The sequence below is a fragment of the Dipodomys merriami genome, unplaced genomic scaffold (genome assembly GCF_024711535.1).
Source record: "Dipodomys merriami isolate MVZ:Mamm:240054 unplaced genomic scaffold, mDipMer1.0.p SCAF_1529, whole genome shotgun sequence".
NCBI classification, from domain to species: domain Eukaryota; kingdom Metazoa; phylum Chordata; class Mammalia; order Rodentia; family Heteromyidae; genus Dipodomys; species Dipodomys merriami.
In genome coordinates, this window is record NW_027202859.1 from 26,801 (window position 1) to 42,946 (window position 16,146).

General features: G+C 36.5%; 1 non-coding gene and 1 pseudogene across 1 annotated transcript; one reads left to right on the top strand and one right to left on the bottom strand.

Annotated features, from left to right (window-relative positions):
• Positions 1 to 243: 243 nt before the first annotated feature.
• On the bottom strand, positions 244 to 350 carry LOC138827260 (U6 spliceosomal RNA). Its single transcript, XR_011372030.1, has one exon. It is a non-coding gene; the product is annotated as a U6 spliceosomal RNA (small nuclear RNA).
• Positions 351 to 5,809: 5,459 nt separating this feature from the next.
• Positions 5,810 to 15,691, top strand: LOC138827259 (F-box-like/WD repeat-containing protein TBL1XR1 pseudogene; annotated as a pseudogene).
• Positions 15,692 to 16,146: the final 455 nt, after the last annotated feature.

The following is a 16,146-nucleotide window of genomic DNA, read 5'->3' on the forward strand; positions in this document are numbered from 1 at the left end:
ATATCTTAGCTATAATAAATAGTGCTGCAATAAAAATATTCGTGCTGGTAGCTGTAGTGTGGTCTTGTTTGTAAACATTTGAGTAAATACACAAAAGTGGGATTGCTGGGTCATAGGGGAGCTCTATGTTGAATCTTTTGAGGAACCTCCATACTACTTTCCAAAGTGGTTGAACAAGTTTACACTCCCACCAAGAATGCAGTAGGGTTCCCTTCTTTCCCCATCCCCTCCAGCATCTGTTGTAAAAATGTGGACCGCCTCACGAATTTGTATGTCATCCTTGCACAGGGCCCATGCTAATCTTCTGCGTATTGTTCCAATTTTAGTGTATGTGCTGCCGAATTGAGAACAGACCATTTTTTATATATAAAGTGTAATTGATTTTCTTAAACTAGATAATTCAACAAAAAGTAAGTTCAAAAGTATTGTCGTGAAATTTTAGAACTATATATTTCTTACATAAGCACACATTTAAGAATAAAGTCAAGATTGATAATGTCAAAAACAAAATAATTCCGTATATTAGTTGTTCAAGAGATGTGTAGCTAGAGGAAATCAGTTATTCTATACAAGTCACCTGTCATAATGAACACTGCAGCAAGTGTTATAGTTTGTTAAAAATTTTAATGTTTTGGGCTGGGAAGGTGGATCAATGGTAGAGCACTTGCCTTGCTTGCATGAGGCCCATGGTTCTATTCCTCAGCACCACATAAGCAGAAAACAAAAGCCGGACATGGTGCTGTTGTGGCTCTAGTGGTAGAGTGCAAGCCTTGAGCTGAAGAGCTGAGGGATAGTACTCAGGCCCAGAGTTCAGGACTCACGACTGGACCTTCCTCCAAAAAATTTAATGTTCTAAATATGTTTAATTTTGGGAATTTGCTTATATATGCCAAAATTAAGACTTTTTGTCAGGTCATAAAACTTTTCCATAAAGTATTTAAGATTTATGGTACCAGACATATACTACTAAGTATGTCCAATTCAGAGTTTATAGAAACGCTACTAATGAGAAGTTGCAAAGTCTTGTGTAAAGAAACAGAGCAAAGAATTAAGACTTTTACTACAAAGCTTCTGTTACAACTTTAGGGCTTCCTTTCTTTATATGTTAGTGAGGAACAAATGATGACATAAGCCATATATAAATTATGAGATGAGAAATAAATAGTAATCTTAGAGGGCAACTTTAAAGACTTCTCATAGCCTATACAATTCATTGAACATCATAATTTTAGCCAGTTTTAAATGTACAGGAATATCAGAAATAGTAAAATCTAATATGTAGTACACTTGAAATACTGGAAACACTGGTATTTGGTTTTTTATTTTATTAATCATTAATATTTAATTATTGCTTTTCTTTATTTGTAGCATTGTTTTCTTGTTATAATATAATACAAATTTTTGTAAGTCGTCATTACGAGGTACTTTGAGAATGTTACTAGGATGGCCAAACTATTTTTTACAGGTGCATGTGAATTTACAAATTTACAAAATTAACGCAATATTGATTAAAAATTTTCTCAAGTAGAGTCTGAATCAGGAGTGTTGATAAATGTCCACACCGAAAATCTTAGCCCTAGGCTGAATCAGTGGTATTACAGAGTTGAGGCCACAAAAGTGACTAATGTGTTTTGGTTAGTTTTTTGTTTTTGATTTTGTTGGTTGGGGGGCTTGAACTCTGGGTCCTGGATCCTGTCCCTCAGCTCTTCAGCTCAAGGTTAGTGCTACCACTTGAGCCACAGCACCACTTCTGTCTTTTTCTCCTTATGTGATGCTGAGGAATCAAACCAAGGACCTCATGCATGCAAAGCAAGCACTCTACCCCTGAGCCACTGACCCAGCACCTGAGAGACTGTATTTTAAAACACTCATCTAAACAACATTTGCTTTCTGCTTTGGGTTATATAATGAAATATATGAATAACTTTTTATATTTTTATGTATTGTCATACTTCTAAATTTATACTAACTTCAGCCACTTTGTCCATTTAAAAGTCATGAAATATCTCTGAGTGTTTGCTTCTGTGAAGATTGTTTTTGCATTTATATTTTCTTCTGAGTAATCTTTATTTTTTATCAAAATCACTTTATATTTTATGTTGATGGGTTATCATATATCAAATATCTTCAAATGTACCTGTAGAGTCTAAAGATTTCAGTATGAATATTCTCATACAGCTCTTGTTCATCTGTTATGCACTTTAAGAATTATATTTCTCTCTCTCTTTCACTCTCTCTCATTTCCTCTCTTTCGCATTCATGCTCCATGTCTGCTTCTTAGAATATCTGCTGGTCTACTATTATCCTTCAGAATCCACTGGTTTTGTGGGAACATGATAAGGACCATTAGTTCCCCTTGCATTCTTTAAGAGTTATAACAGTGCAGTGAAATTATTCTTTGCCATTCTAAATGGCAAAACAACAGATCTAGGAATTCCGTTTCACTTTTAGTACTATTATAAATTTTATCTCATAGGAATCATTGGAACAGATAAGATACTTTAACCTGTGACCTAAAAGTTCTTTTTCTTTTACAAACATCCTTTTTCTTTTATTATCAGTAAGTAACAAAAACAAAGCTATCCTATGGAAAGTAGGCTGAAGTTGTTCACAGGGATGAAAAATAAGGTAATGGGGGAAGTGAGCACAGATGCTCAGAGCAGTTTATCATGTACATTTTGTGAGAATGACAATGTGATGTAAACTGTAGATTAAATCAATCACTGAACACCTGATATATATATATATATATATATATATATTTGTATATGTACATTTATTTATGTATGCATATATGTGTGCAATTGTCCTTATATATGTGTACATGTATGTTATACACACAAATACACACATAGATATACACATGTATACATGCACACATGAGAAAGACACATAGATACAGTCAACACAAATTTCAGTACCTGTTGAATATGCATTAGACGAAATGCTTGGAACCAAATAGGTTGACAATGTAATTGTCTCTAAGACTTCTTTTAACCCTCCTCCTATCTCTTAAAACTGGTAGGTTTTGACAGATTCGACTTGAAAAATGCAGTACATGTGACAGCAAATCACTCAGAAATCTCAGTAAGTAAAGTTCATATGGTGTCTCCTTGCTCCCCATGGAATGCTTGCTCTTGTAGACACTCTCAACAACCAAAGTAGCAGGAGAATACCCTGGTAAAGAATAAAGTTTTAAGGCTTTAAATGATATCCTTCCTTGAGCTCTTTTCCAACAGCCAACATCAATTCCTAAGCAGATGAATGAGTTCTCAGAAGACTGGAGATCAGGTCAACATTCAACCAACCCATGTGAAAAGTTCTATGAGAGAAATGTTGACTGAGGTTTTGCTGATTTCCTGGCCAAGAAAAAAAGAAAGTTTTTTAATTTATTAAAAATTCAGAATAATTGGTAACTAGTCAATAAATGTGTAGAATACAATTATACTACCTGATGGATAAAATGGTAGAAACTCCCAAATACCTCTCAGTCCTATCTCTCAACATTAACGGACTTAACTCTTCAATTAAGCAACGTAGACTGTCTAGTTGGCTTAAAAAGCAAGATCCTTCTATCTGCTCCATTCAGGAGTCACATCTTCCCATAAAAACAAACACATTTTGAATGTGAAAGGCTGGAACAAAATCTATGAAGCAAATGGGCCTAATAAACAGGCGGGAGTTGCAATCCTAATATCATATGAAATTGACTTCAAATTACAATTAGTGAGAAGAGATAAAGCAGATCGCTACATACTAATTAAGGTATCTCTCTTCAGGAGGATATTACAATCTAAATATCTATTCGCTAAAAAACTGAACACCCAAATTCAACCAAGGAACACTACTTTCCCTCAAATCCCACATAGATCCAAAGACATTAATTGTTGGGGACTTTAACATACCACTTTCCTCACTAGATAGATCAACTTGGCAAAACCTCAACAGAGAAACCGCAAATCTAAACAACTGCATGGATCAACTAGATTTAACAGACATCTACTGAATATTTCACCCAGCAGCATCAGAACACACGTTCTTCTCAGCAACAATGGAATATTTTCTAAAATAGACCACATTTTAGGTGGCAAACTTGTGCAAATTTAAAAACATTGAAGTTATGCCTTGCATTCTCTCAGACCACAAGGGAATAAAATTAAAACTCAACAGAAAAAGTCACCAAAGAAATTCCTGTAACACATGGAGGCTGAACAACACACTGATGAACCATTAGTGTGTCAGGGAAGAGAATAGAAAGGAAATTTAATGTTCATGATATTCAACAGAAATGAGCACACAAATTACCAGCTCATCTGGGACACAGCAAAGGCACTACTTAGGGGCAAGTTTATAGGTTTGAGTTCCTACATCAACAAATTGGAGAGATCTGAAACCAACAATATAATGAGACAGCTGAGCCTCCTTGAAAAAGAGCAGCAAGATAAACCCCAATCCATTAGATGGAAAGAAATAATTAAACTTAAATCAGAATTAAATGAATTAGAATCCAAAAACAACCACAGAAAGAATCAACAAAACAAAGATTTGGTTCTTCGAAAAAATTAACAAAATTGACAGACCCTTAGCAAATCTTATCAGGAAAAGAAGAGAACACACCCAAATAAATAAACTCAGAGATGAGAATGGAAACATCACAACAGAAACAACCAAGATTCAGAACATTATAAGGGAATAATTCTCAAAACTTTATGCTAAGAAGTTCGAGAACTTGGCAGAAATGGACCTTTTCCTAGTAAATATTGACATGCCATAATTAAACCAAGATGAGTTAAACCATCTTATGAGCCCTAAATCAAGCATTGAAATAGAAACAGCAATAAGAGACCTCCCATCTAAGAAAAGCCCAGGAGCAGATGGTTTTACAGAGGAATCTTTGTTTAAATAGGGATACAGTTGGACCCATTGCAACAATGAGATGTACAACACATTATGACAAAAAACGATCTTTAAAACTTTGGTGGTGGTGGTGGGAGATGGGAAGGGATGGCAAAGGGAAACAAAGGAGGAGACAACAATGCTTCATAAGCAATGTACTCATTACTTTGCTCATGTAATTGTAATTTCTCTGTATGTTATTTTCACAATTAAATAAAAATTGACATAACGTTTTGTACATCTCATTGTTGTAATAGGTCCACATGTAACCCTATTTAAAACTATTTTCCCTTCCCCTCCACTAATTATATCAACATCAAATACAGTGAAAGCAGGGCTTACACCCTGGGAGAGGTACATACAAAGCAATAAAGATATCCTCTTATAAATATGTTGGAAACAATCGCAAGAAAGAAAAAAAAAACATTTGAATGCTTATCTTGGAGTTCATTTTGCCTAACATCAACTTGTAGGGGGGTGTGGGGTTGGGGGGGTGGCGAGGGGAAGGGATGATTTTGGGAAACAAAGGAGGAGGCAACAATGCTTGATAAGAAATGTTCTCACCATCTTGCCCGTGTAATTGTAACCCCTCTTTATAGTATTTTCACATTAATAAAAATATTTAAAAAATAAAGATTCTATGCAGAATTATAGTTTAAATGATGAGTTAGTACATATGTTTTGTAGATTCTGACCTCACATGTGTCAGAAAAATATCCATGGATTCATAACTAGAAACTCTGAAGTATAAGTTATAATAATTAGGTAAGTTTCATTAGATAGTTAATGAAGAGAACACCATATGATATTCAGTCAGGTCAAGTAGTTTATATACTGATCTGCTGCCTATGCCATACATGGTGGAGAGGTATGTAAACAAAAGGGGGGGGAAGCGAAACAACCTTGGGCCAGGATGTATCTAGGCCAAGGACGGAATGAGGTATTGCCAGGTGGGGGAGAATTCTGCCACACTGCATCTGGATGTGACCTCAGGGCCTGGGACTCTCCTTTGGTCAGATGGAAAGTGTGATGAGAGGCTGACCAGGTTGTGACATAGCAGGAAGGACAAGTGGCTGCCTCCAGGTGTGCCAGATGCCTAGGTAACACATAAAGAGTGGAAATGTAGCCAAGACATGTACAGGTGTCTGCATAGGGTCTGCATGGCTGGGGCAGACCTAATACCTTTGCCATCTGACACCTGACTCCAAAACATTCATTTTTATTTTCTTTCTTTCTTTCTTTCTTTCTTTCTTTCTTTCTTTCTTTCTTTCTTTCTTTCTTTCTTTCTTTCTTTCTTTCTTTCTTTCCTTTCCTTCTTCCTTTTTTCTTTCTTTCTCTTCCTTCCTTCCTTCCTTTTTTCTCTTTTCTTTCCTTCCTTCCTTCCTTCCTTCCTTCCTTCCTTTCTTCCTTCCTTCCTTCCTTCCTTCCTTCCTTCCTTCCTTCATTCATTCCTTCCTTCCTTCCTTCCTTCCTTTTCTCTCTCCCTCTCACCCTCTCTCTATCTCTCCTCTCTTTCACTCACCCTCCCTCCCCCCCCCACCTCAGTATTCTCAACTATCAAATAATGAACACTTGGTGAGTTGAAATCACAGGTTGTGAAGAGCAGATCAATCGGCAAATGTGAAACTAATTTAATGTTTCCTTACACCTCTACCACAGGTCACTGGAATCAAATAATGAACACTCAGCAGCATGGCATCTCAAGACATTTGAATGAGGAAAGCAAGTATGTTCACTGCATTCTGTGAGGTCCACCCTGAGAAGGTGGGGCAGACTCTTCCCTCCTCTTGGCTAAATCTCAGCCCAGTTTCTGCATCAGGAGATGTGACTGCCTCCAAGTGAGCCAGTTACCTAAGTGACGCAGGAACTGGGCAGAAATTAACCTCTTGTGATGAGATTAATGGCATGATTAAACATGATCCACTAGTTTGTCGAGATTGAGACTTTCTAAATTTTTGGTTAGGTTATGTACAAATTGTGATCTATTTATTTATGTTTGCTAACCATGATTATAGATGTGAGCCAGCACATCAGACCATTCAAAGTCCTTTATCACACATGGAAGACATGAAGCTTCCCAAATGACATACAAGTTGACAGACAGCAAATAAGTCCTTAATTCTGGTCGAGATGTGTTTTTAATTTGAAGCAAAATTTACTTAGCAAAATATCTGGCTACTCTGATTATACTTTCAAACTTAACCTACATTTTAGTATCAAATCACCTATTAGCCAATGATTCACTCAAATTACCTGTAATCATTCATTTCTGCCATATTTTCTAGAGGTAGAACAGAAGCACACACTATTAACTAAAGTGGTAGAATTTGGGAGGATCACAGTTCTGAATCAGTTTAGAAAGGAAAGTTTCACCAATATCAACTTACTAGGTAGGGATATTGGAATGCCATCACGATCCTTGCTTTTTAGTCTAGGTGCAAAAATTGCTACTCTATGAGTAAAGTAACTTAAACAAGAAAGGATTGGTGGAGTGAGTCCAGTGGTGGAGTACCTGTCTGGCAAACAGTACATCAAAACTGAAATGAACTTCCTAAAGATAAAATAAGAAAAGTAAAGAAACAGCAACTCATACTGAGCATGTTTTCAATGTAAAGATTTACACTAATTTATTATAGTTATAATGCCATCATTTATTTCTAAGGGCAAACACATTTTGTGTCAAGCCTAAATGAAAAATAACACAGTATATACAAAGCTTTGATAAAACACAGGTATGGCTTACAATGGTGAACACTTAAGTTTGCATGTGCAGTGGTGTTGCAGGGTTGTTAAGGTTTATGGAAGTCCATACTTTTGATGAACTTGACATGATGTAATTACCTAACCATACAGTTCACTGGACAGATACTGCTGTTATATATATACACAAACACACACATATATAGACACATATGTACGTATTTATATATTAATTGGCATATAAATAAAAATAAAAATTTACAATGAATAAATTTAGTAAACAGATAACCTTTCCCAAATAATTATCTTACCTGAATAAATTCATATCTTATAGCCTCCAATGGTATATCACACTTTAATGGTTGCTGATCCTCTTCAGCTTTTTAATAATGTTTTTTTTTGTTTTCAGATTAAAAAGCCTGTCAATAAATATACTTGTATGAAATTCCTTTCTTTAGAAGATGAAAAGCACATTGTGTAATCTGGCTCTTTATGTTTCCTCAAAATCACCTTTTATAATTTCAAGTACATATTGACTTAGATCTCTCTCATTTTCTTCCAATAATACCTATGGGAAGGAGAAAATGAAAGATCATTCTGTTACTTTGGGAGCTTCTGTTATTAATCACTGCAATAAATATTATGAAAATGTATCTCTGAAATTATTTAGAGAGATGACTTGAAAGTTACCTTTCTACACACTCATGGTAGTCCCCCAACTAAATCAGAGAACTTAAAATAAGTAACATTTTAGCTGGGAGCCAGTGGCTTATGCTTGTAATCCTAGCAACTCAGGAACTAAATTCTGAGTGTGGTAGTTCAAAGCTAGCCCTGGCAGGAAATCCCTGACACTCTTACCTTCAATTAATCACCAGAAAACCGGAAGTGGCACTACGGTTCAAGTGGTAAAGTGCCAGCATTTATCTAAAAAGCTTAGGGACATCGCCCAGGCCTGGAATTCAAGCCCCATGACCAATAAATATAAAAAAGGAAAAAAGGAGGAAAAGCAACATTTTAATGCTAATGTGCACATATACACAAAATTGTCTAGAAATAAAATTATAACAACCCCTGGACTGGCAAAAAAAGAGATTAAATTGAAATTGCCTTCAATCATTCATGTAGACAATCTATACTGAGGCCAGGCTATTGGAGCTCACATCACTAACTAAAGGTGTAGAAATTGAGAAGATCACTGTCCAGAACCAGTGTGCAAGGAAAGTAATATGATTCTCATAACATCTTAAAGCCTGGCATGTTGGAATGCATTTGTGATACTAGTTACTTGGCAGACAGAGGTGAAGAACTTAGCCTCTTTTCAGGCCTCAGCACAACTGATAATCCATGAGCAAAGTAAATGCATTGAACAAAGGATTGTTCTAATGGTAGAATACTTGTTCAGCCAACAAAATATCTAAATTCATACTCATTTCTTAAAAGAGAAAAAACAAGGGAGGAAAAAAGAGAAAGAAAGAAAAATAGAATAGGAGGAGGAGAAAAGGAAAGGAAAGAATGAAGGAAGGAAGGAAAGAAGGAAGGAAGGAAGGAAGGAAAAAAGAAAGTATGGGAGAAAGAAAGTAAGGGAGAAAGAAAGAAAGAAAAAAGAAAGAAAGAAAGGAAGGAAGAAAGAAAGAAAGAAGGAAGGAAAGAAGGAAGGAAGGAAGGAAAGAAAGAAAGAAAAAAGAAAGAAAGAAAGGAATAAAGAATAGAAAAGAAAGAAAGGGTGGAAGAAAGAATGGGAGGAAGAAAGAAAGGAAGAAAGAGAAGTATAAATAAAAACCTCAGCAGGTGTTAGATGTTAATAATGACCCTAAATATTTTAGTTATAAATGCCATCATTTAATTCCCTGGGAAGAGACATTTTGTATCAAGCGCTGTTGTATGGACTTGGGACCCACGAAAGACCACCAGAAACCACGACCAATTCAAACAGCAAAAGAGACATTTATTTGCAAGCTCAAGTTTGGTCCTCCGCACATCAAGTAATCGATGACGTTAAGAGTCCCAGAGCACACAATCAGTACAGCTTTTATAGTATTGAACAAACAAGTTTAGGGAATTTCCACACAAGCAGTTACATTATTGGTTTGAGTCCACCCTAACTGCTCTGCCCTTTTTCTGAACTATTGGTTTATCCTGTTCCTGGAACACTTGAGCAACTGTTCTTCTTTCTTAAGGGTGGGCAGGGTTGGTGGCAACCTGTATTTTTTCTATATCTTGGGGTTAATCTGCAGGCAGCTTAGCAAAATATGGTGTGGTTAATCTCAAATTGGACTTACTTTGGCTCTTCATTCTCTCCTCTTCTAGAATATTGGGGACCAATCATGGTCTCCTAATTAGCACAATCTTCTATATTTACAGCTTGGTATTGGGATCTCAGAACTAATAGATGTACTGTGCTGATTCTCTTTTTACAAAGGACACCAATCTACAAGGTCTGATCATGAGTAACAAAATTAACAGTAACAAAGGCCCTTACATTTTCTTCCAGCAATCCTGACTCCGTATACCACACCTAACTTACCTTTATACCAGCTGTACTCATAAGCTCCAATTTTAAGACATACTCACACCATTTGCTACATACTTAAACTTTCTGATGCTTGTCTTCTTTAGGAACATTTTAAGACAATCCTTACTTTTTAAATCCTTTCTTATCTAGAGGATACCAATTTTTCCCTAATTCCTTTCCTAAGTCTTTCTTTACTACACCCCTCTTCTTTACAATTCCTTGAGCTCCTTTATGGCTAGAATTTAAAACTGCCCATTTTTCCTTCGACTTCAGGAACCAAGTTATCTCAGAAAGCCTCCAGGCACTAGTGGAATGAAAATCTTACTAGATATTAAGGCTAAGATTAGGGCTGGTACTCATTCCTCCTCCTACTTCCATTGATTTAAAAAAATCTCTCCTTTATCTTTAAAACACACCCAGGAGGAAGCAGGTTATTACCATACCAGAGCCAAACTAGGCTGTGACCCTGATGTATGTAAGGCAAGCCACTGATATACTTGACCTCAATATCCACTGTGGGAATAGAGAGGTTACTGGATATCACCAAAAGAATGTCCCACAAAATCTTAGTATTAGTAGCGTTCAATCAGGAAGCATTTTCAGGTGATGGAATCAGGCAGGAGTGGAGTCTAATTTTACCAGGGTGGGGGTGTCTGGGTGATGATATAGATTTCCTCCAGATGACTGTCAAGCTGTCATTGAACTTTACTCATTAGGGTGTGCAGCAGCAGCAGCAGTAGCAGGGTCTCTCAGTGGCTCCAAGGGACTCTCACACCTAATGCTGGGCTGCAAATTCCTACACAGACCGGTTAAGGATACATTGCATATGCTTGGCAGGCTATAACCCCACTAGTTTTTAAGACTATTTAGACAATAGCACAGGACATTTAACAAATATAACAATTTTTTAAATGAGATAGTTCTTTTAACAATGCTAGGATTTTCTAGGCAGATATAGAGGGCTCAGGATTGTACTATTTTTTCCCATGTCTTTTCCTTCTGTCTATTTTGCCACATTTTTAAAAAAAATTGACTGTGGTCCCTTGTTCTTAAAAGAGGATGATGGGCAAAGATTCATCTTCTCTCACTTCTTCAAGCTGACTCAGGGGTGTTGATCCTACCTAACCAGGAACCTATATCCTTAGCCTATTTTACAAAGAGGTTACCAGGATTAGATGTCATTAAGAACAACATTTTAACTTTTGACAAATACACAGACCTTTTTTCTGACTACAGCAGTGTAGATTATTTAGCCTTCTGGTTTGCAAAAGGATCTTTCTGGATGACTTAGTAATGTGACCTCTAGTAACCAAAGAATGTCTGAGTTACCTATGCAGGCCTTCAGACACATATCAATAGAAATACACTCTCAGGTTTACAAACTTTTTCTTGAGCAGATGAATTTCATGTAGCTGGAGTCAGCTCAAAAGTTACTGCCAATTAGAGCTTTGGGCAAATACAGAGGTTGGGATCTAAACTATCCTCCACATTTTACAACATTAGCTTTTTAGTACTATCACAGATGACTGACTAGTTCCTGTCCCCTACAAGGTAGATAGTCATAGACTTTAGGCATGCTTACAAACTATCTTCCCATGACCTCCTGATTCTGACCAATTTGTGAAGGGCCACATACAAATGACTCTAGGATTTGACATTATTTCTGCCATTCAAGCAGTGTCTTACAATCTATGGATGCTCCTCCATTGATTTTTGTCCCAGGAGTGTCTTCTCCACACTGGGAAAAATGCCTCATTGACATTTCCCTTAGTTGGTTGCTGGACTTGAACTCAGGGCCTGAGTTCTATCACTAAGCTCTACAGCTCAAGGCTCACATTCTGCCACTTTGAATCCTAAAGCAGCTCTGCTTACACTTTAAGCCTTCTGGTGGCTGAGTAGAGGTGATAGTCTCACCTGGACCTTTTTCTGCCCGGGCTGGATTCGAACCAGTTGCAAATCAATGAGTCGCAAAAATGCCACTTTACTCCAATTAAAAGTAAGAAGATGGTCAACATAGAAGTAGTTTTTAAGCATATCCTTACCTGAAACTTACTAAGAACCAAAGTTACATCTGACAAACTTACAAGAATCCTCACTCCTTTTTGTGAGCCTGCTGGGAACTGTTTAAAAAAAATACCTATGAGAGCAAACTGAAATAGTAATTACGCAATTATTTTGGTAATCCTAATTTTTCCTTTTTGTACTTTGAGAGAAATGTTTAGAAAAATTTTACTTTTAAACTTTTTATACAGAAATCCATTCCTAATTTATGAGCCTCCTATTAATCTGTTTTAATATTCTATACTTTAGTTTTTAGCTGCATTTTGAAAAATCCCTTGAACTCTCAAGGCTAAGTGTGTTATTAATTTCCTCTTGGCTGCTTGTTTTAAAACAGATGCACATGAATTCGTGTAAACTCAAATAACATATTTTCTTAATGCAAAAATTACAATCACCCTCATTTTACTAAGAATCTAGACTTAACACCTTTATGCCTTAAAAAAAGCATATCCAATGGCAGAATATCATTGAGAGCAAATCACGTCATACAAATAAACTTTGTAACCTTCTTTTTAAGGCCTTCTTACTTTTAATTTTAACACATCCAAGGGTCAGTTTTAGCAGTGCTAATCGGATCTTCACATCACTCATTTTTACCATCATGTCTCTAGTGTGTATATGCAGGAAAAAGTGACAGAATAAAGATGGGCCACTTGTCCCTTCCTGTGGTAAGGGCACGCACCCAATCCGACTCTTTAGCTTGAGATGAACTGTGTTTGTGCCAGCTTGCCCTCTTTCACCATGCATGGACTCCTCCCGTGGCCTGTTCCACCATGCATGACCAGCTAAACTGCACTTCGGCCTGTTCACCATTCACTCCTAAAGATAGGTTTTCTGTTAGCTTCTAAGTTTCTTCTTTTTGTTAACCCAGATATATTGATTACAGTATAAACAGCTTTATGCATTCTAAAATATCAGATTTTCTAATTTTCAAATTAAAGAATCCTTAAAAACCTATTTTAACAATGTAAAAATGCTTTAAAAATGTTTTGGTAATGTCCAAACCTCATAACCTTTTGAATTTTAAACTTAAACTCACACAAGTGTTACAAAATGCTAACAATTTCTATCATGAACTTGTTCACAAACACATACAAAACACACTCAAATATTTAAGGGCCCCCAAATCAAAATCAGTTGTACGTACGTTTTCTAAAGTTTTCAAACAAAAATTTAAGACAATATTTCTTTTAACTGACGTAATTTTGTAGAGCTTCATTTTCCCAGGGCTTGCTTGCTTAGCAAGGCATTTCACCAATTGGTATTTAATCCATTCTGTTGGAGGAAGGATGAGGGGGGGGGAGGGGGAGAGCCTGAAACTAAACTGGCCTGATTTTTATCCAATTTTATTTTTATTTATTTATTTTTCTTAATGTGCTTTTTTAATTGTGAAAATACTGTACAGAGGAGTTGCAATTACATGGGCAAGATAATGAGTACATTTCTTATCAAGCATTGTAGCTTCCTCCTTTGTTTCCACTTCCCATCTCTTCCCATCCTACCCCCGCCTCCTCACCCAACCCTCCTCTCTTCCTCCCCCCCCCACCAAAGTTGTAAAGGTGGTTTTCAACATAACGACTTGTACATCTCATTGTTCGAATGGGTCCAAAAGTATCCCTATTTAAGTGCTTTTTTTTTTCCCTTCCCCTCCACATATTATCCTGACATCAAATACAATGAAAGCAGGGGTTATACTGTGAGGGAGGGAAATACAAAGCAACAAAGAAATAATCTTATAAACGTGTTAGAAACAATCGCATAAAAGAAAAAAAAAACATTTGAATACATATCTTAGGGTTCATATCCCTAACATCAACTTATCTGACCTTTCCTGCTTGACTCATACATATACTATTTATTGCAAATAAGGGAAACCATGGAAACTATCTTTTTTTGGACCTGGTTTACTTCAATTAATATAATTTTTTTCATTTCTTTCCATTTCCTAACAAATGGGACAATGTCATTCTTTCTGATGGAGGCATAAAATTCCATTTTGTATATATACCATATTTTCTTGATGCATTCATCTACTGAGGGGCTTCTGTGTTGGATTCATATCTTAGCTATGGTAAATAATGCTTCAATAAACATAGTCGTGCTGGTAGCTTTAATGTGGTCTTATTTGTGAACATTTGGGTAAATGCCCAAAAGTGGGATTGCTGGGTCATAGGGGACTCAAGCTGATTCAAACTTTGGCAAAGTATCAGGGTATAAAATTAACCCTCAAAAATCAATGGCTTTTCTGTATGCCAACAATGAGAAAAGTGTGTCTAAAATTAGGAAAGCAACTTCATTCGTAATAGCCCCACAAAAAATAAAATACCCAGAAATTAACTTAACCAAAGAAGTGAAGGACATCTATGATGAAAATTTTGAAAACTTGAAAAAGGAAATCAAAACAGAACTTAGAAATTGGCAAAAACTTCCACGCTCCTGGATTGGAAAGATCAACATCGTGAAAATGGCAATACTTCCAAAGGCTATTTACAAATTGAATGCGATACCTATCAATATTCCAACATTCATTCCTCAAGGAAATAGAAGAGGCAAACCAAAAATTCATATGGAATAATAAAAGACCCCAAATAGCAAAAATGATCCTCAACAGAAAGAGCAGTGCTGGAGGAATATCAATATCAAATTTCAAACTCTACTACTAAATCCATTGAAATCAAAGCAGCGGTACTGGCACAAGAACCACAAGAACAGACCTCAGGCCCAAAGGAATAGAATTGAAAACCCAAATAATTGGGAAGCCAAGCAGCAGTTTCCTTTTCATTCGGCACGAGTATTGGATGTTGACTGGCAGAGCAACAACACCTTTGCTTCATGTAGTACAGATATGTGCATTCATGTCTGCAAATTAGGACAACACAGATCTATGAAAACATTCCAGGGACATACAAATGAAGTAAATGCTATCAAGTGGGACCCCACTGGCAATCTTCTGGCCTCCTGTTCTCATGACATGACTTTGAAGATATGCAGCATGAAACAAGATAATTGTGTACATGATTTGCAAGCACATAATAAAGAAATTTATACTATCAAATGGAGTCCAACAGGACCAGGGACAAATAATCCAACGCCAACCTTATATTAGCAAGTGGGTCCTTTGATTCTACTGGTGGGTTATGGGATGTAGACCGAGGGATTTGCATCCATACTATGACAAAAAACATCCATACTTTGACAGAACTTGTGTACAGTGCTGCTTTCAGTCCCGATGGCAAGTATCTGGCAAGTGGTTCTTTTGACAAATGTGTGCACATCTGGAACACAGACAGTTGCTCTAGTTCACAGCTATAGGGGAACAGGTGGAATTTTTGAAGTTTGCTGGAATGCAGCAGGAGACAAATTTTGAGCCAGTGCATCAGATGGTTCAGTTTGTGTATTAGACCTTCAGAAATAGCGCTACTAGTTGGAAGCCATGGACCGACTATGAATGTGTACATAGCAAAAATGACTGTCCCTGACCCATGTACTGCTACAGTCCCACATGAACCATGGCCAGTCCACTACAGCCAAATCTAAGAGAAGTATATCCGTGCAATGTATATATACAAAATTGCAACCTGAATATGACAGAGTTTTGTCAGAGCTTGTGAATTCTGTTCACCAAGTGCTGGAATCTAATCTGCTGTGCCTCTAAAATAGCATTTAGAAGTTTGGGATATGAAAAACAGGAGAGAGAAATAAATATACACTATAAAAGCCGACCATATATGTACCAGAGTTTGGATACTAATGACAGCCTTTTTTCTACCCTTTGAATCAATCAGCAGACACCATTGATTCTATTCTTTTTTCCCTTCAGTAGTGAGAAGTTTGTATGTACAGAGAAAATGGACGTAACAAAACTCCAGCTGTAGTTTGTTCTTGCTTTTAAATTTTGTTTTTGGTTTGATTATGGATGCATGAAGTAAGGGAGGGAATCAATTTCTTGTTTATATTTTTTTCACCTTTTAAACAAT